Source organism: Patiria miniata, unplaced genomic scaffold (genome assembly GCF_015706575.1).
Source record: "Patiria miniata isolate m_02_andy unplaced genomic scaffold, ASM1570657v1 HiC_scaffold_8, whole genome shotgun sequence".
NCBI lineage: Eukaryota > Metazoa > Echinodermata > Asteroidea > Valvatida > Asterinidae > Patiria > Patiria miniata.
Genome location: NW_024037075.1, coordinates 14,042,407 through 14,046,628, shown reverse-complemented (window position 1 = coordinate 14,046,628; position 4,222 = coordinate 14,042,407). Strand labels below are relative to the sequence as shown.

The window sequence follows — 4,222 nt, the reverse complement described above, 5'->3', positions numbered from 1 at the left end:
TCTTGAAAATGACAGTATACCAGGTGCCATGATTTTACAGGATGCTTTACACTGTCATTCACTAACAGTCCAGCAAGGTATTTCAAAATGATTTGGTAGTTTTATTTTTTGATGTTTGCAAATGTTGTATTTTCCCTTTAAGTTTAAATTTGTTATTTGAAAGACACCTGATTCATGTAATGCAGTCAAAGCAGTACATTTATATTAACACATAAAGAATTAAAGAATGTCCTAATTGTACACAATGTATTATACATGCCCATGTACATGTACATACACATGAAGACTTACCAGTTGCAGTGCACATCATGTTATTGCAAACGGCTTGAGAGCGTTGACTCTTGACAATTCTTGACAGCAATCTTTCCAGAGACTTCCATGCAGACATCGGTCCAGCACACATGTATTTTGGATGTCATGTACAGGTTAAGTGTGTACATTAACACAAAATTATGTCCAAAGGCCATGTTAGGGAATATATCCACAATTTTGACCCAGTTTTATACAGTTTTTGTCCTCAGTTGCAAGCCAGTATATGTGCACTCAACACTGCTGCACTTAATACTGACTGCAAATTTCAAATTTCCCACACTGACTGTTTATCTCTGGAATGCAAGGTCACTGTGTCATGTGACCTACTTGTGGCCCATGAGCAGCCAGCTTATGTAACATAATACTTCCTGCCAAAGTTTCTTATAGAGACCCCCTACCAAGTTCTTACTCAAAGGGTTTCTTATAAGAATTCTTTAACATTCTGACTCAAACTTTGGTCTCTTATAAGAATTCCTCAGGAACAATAAGAAGTTATCAGAAGAAATTCTGACTTGAAAATATGTTATAAGAATCTTACCATATTCTTACTCACTTGTAAGAATCTTATAAGATTCTTACTCATTTACAAGAATCTTATAAGATTCTTATAAGAATCTTATAAGATCTTATAAGTTAAACTCGTCCGATAATGTTGTCAGCACTAATGTTTAAGTTCCAACATGTCAGAAATATGACACTAGTCTATCCAAGAGATGCATATTATCTTGTTGCCTATTCAACAAGACCTACAGATGTGAACAAAAGTAGATTGTACAATGTACATGCATGGACGGCAAACAATTCATGTACATTGTGCAAAATGATTAGTTTAATTAGGTTCTCTGCTTTTAAATAACGGAAGCTCATTTTGGGAACAAACATATCCACATAATTAATAATTAGTTGTTAATTAAAAAAAAATCGGCCTCATTCAATTCAAATGTAGTCGATATACTTACCGTTTCCTCCCCGCATATATAAGCCCCTGCCCCGCGATGCATGAAGACATCAAAGTCGTAGCCTGATCCACAGGAGTTCTTGCCTATGAGTCCCGCTTCGTAGGCCTGTGAGTAAACAGAAAATCCGAGAATTTTGAGATAATGATAACAGGGAACATGGTGTTTGAATGTTGCTAGGCCATGACGTTGTACTGTAGGTGCCATGGTTGGTGGTGTGTGGCACTCAAGGTTTCGAGGTTGATTTTGCACATTGTTGGTTGACGTCTGTGCTGTGAACGGGTAAGGTTGGGGCATTTGTGTCCTCAGACATGACACTTACATGTAGTTGCAACTGGCTCTTTCTAATCTAGGAGTAAAAGGGCTCCCGTAGGTGGTGTTACCTGTCTCATATGCTGATGAATAATGCATGATAACACCTCATTGCAGAACCACGCAGCTTTATTTGCCCAATGGGAGGCAAGACTCTCCTCATCCTTATGAATAGTGCATGAACAGACCTTATGGCAAAACCCAACCCACCCCACCCTGCTTCAATGGCAAAATCAATCCCACCCTGCTTCAATCAACCAATGGGAGATGCAACTGACCTCATCCTTATAAATAATGCATGAACACACCTTTATGTCTAAACCCATCCCACGCTGCTTCAAACAGATCTTATGGCAGAAATAAACCCATCCCAACCGGCTTCAATTACCCAATGGGAGGCATGACTCACCTCATCCTTATGAATAATGCATGACCACACCTCATGGCAGAAGCCGTCCCACCCCGCTTCAATCAGCACGGCTGTATCCAGCACACACACCAGGCATCCTCCATCACCCTGGACCCTCATCTCCTCCCAAGCCATGCTGGCAATCTCCCGCCAGACGATCTGGTTCAGCCGGTCGAGACGGGATCAGTCTTGGAAGACTTTGGCGCCGAGGGCACATCTGTTGATGCTGCCGTCAGATCCAACAACATCTGAGGAACAAATACGTTTTACACCTTTCACAGTTGATGATTTCATAACAATCAAAATCCACTAACAAATTTTCCAACCCAACACAGCACAAGATTTTTTGACGGTCCCAGACAGGACCAGCCTAAGTCCTTTTTATACCTCACAGACTCACTAACTGACAGTCACTCGTGAATAAGACTGGTCATTTATCCAACTGACTGACCATCCCTTGTGACTTACACCAGTCTAGGAGCAGCTTTACGCAGGTTCAGATTAAGTGTTTTGTAAGCCCTAGGCACCAATGTTCCGCAGGCCCTACTCCACCCTAGCCACCGCCACCAAATTCAGCGTACAAAGCACTGTACAAATCAAGCCAGGCCAAACTGGTATAGGTCCTAGCTCTAAAAGCCTGTTGGCACCAAGGGCAGCAATCACTTCTCAAAAGTGGGGATGGTACATAAAATCTTGATCAGAACTAATGTGAAGCCTAAATGGCGTGGGGTTCAGTGCTCGCTTAAGGGCCTCGGAAAAAATTGGATTCTAGACGATCGCTGGTGCAATCTGAGGCAATTTCTGACCACTCTGGCCAATTTTTTTTGCAAAAAATCTTGATCTAAATATCATTTTGATCAGCAATTCTGAGCTATAGAATCGTTAGGCTCCCTTTTTATTCGGGGACGAAAATATTTGGGGGGAACGACATGTCCCCCACCGATCGACGCCCATGGTTGGCACCGTGCTTCAGAACGACAGACTTTACACGTAGTGCCTACATGTACGCCTACATGATATACATTGTACAGCATCAGTTGGTGAAATCGAAAATTCAGAGGGAGACCTTAAAACATGTAAAAAACTTTTCAAAAAAATTCTCTGCAGATGTCAGTGTGCGTGTGTGGGTAGGCCTACATGTGTTTTATGGCACACTGTGGTATTTTTGTAGGCCCAAAGTTTTTTGTAGGCCCCCGAATTTTTCGTAGGCCCCCGAATTTTTCGTAGGCCCCCAAATTTTTCGTAGGCCCCCAAATTTTTCGTAGGCCCTAGGCACAGTGCCTACTGTGCCTATACTGGGCTGGGCTTCATGTGGCTTGTCTATTCATTCAAGTCACGTATCATCTATAGTTTAATTCGTTGAACAAAATTAAAAGCTATTTCTGAGGTGGTGCAAACCTCCCATTCATTGTTCATGTCCACCTTGCAAACCTTAAAATCTTATTTTCAATCCGACGACGAATGTTTTCCACTCTGTGAATTTTGTCCGCTTAGCTTTACTGTAGGCTTGCCTATTGCCTTGTTGCGAAATACCAGCACCCACCTTGTCCCAACTCGGTCAGCACTCTCCTGAATCCCTGCAATGTATATAAAAATTAAAAACTTGTTTCCCCTTTACCTTGGTTGCAGTTTTTGGTTTTGGTTTACCTTGATTGCATTTTCATGTTTCGTGATCAAAATGTTGTGCATGGTTTTAGACATTTTTCTCAAAAAACTGTTATATGCACTTAGCTGGAACTTCAACAGGTTAGGTTTTGATCATTCTTCTAAGTTATTTGGATTTGGAGTGGTGTTATTAGTGGAAATGGACAAAATGCAAAAAAAGTGCAAATGATCCTATATCCCTTTAACACATACAAGCTGGCGCATACCTTTTGCTGTCTGACCCTATTGACAGCATCTCCACCTTTCTTGGTCTCCTCACTGACCACAATGCACCTCATGTCTGGATCCACCACGCTGGGGCCGTAAGGATCCGTGATGGGCACGATGGAGTCTGACTGTAAGATGCGTGGTTTGATATCGTGGATGAAGTCACGGACAGATGCGATGCACGCATCCGATGGCTGGATCAACTCTGGTAGTGTTTTCCCTGCAATCAGATGAGGGGGATATATTCAGGTGTTGTATTAATATAAAATACTGAACACCATACATTTATGACCTACTCTCAGCCAATGAAGGGAAAGGAAGTAATATAGGTTGTTTTATACTTGATTTGATGCGTTCTTAC

General features: G+C 41.7%; 1 pseudogene; it reads right to left on the bottom strand.

The window, feature by feature from the left end:
- LOC119719225 overlaps positions 1-4,222 on the bottom strand; it is a 32,358-nt pseudogene that overhangs the window by 27,505 nt on the left and 631 nt on the right.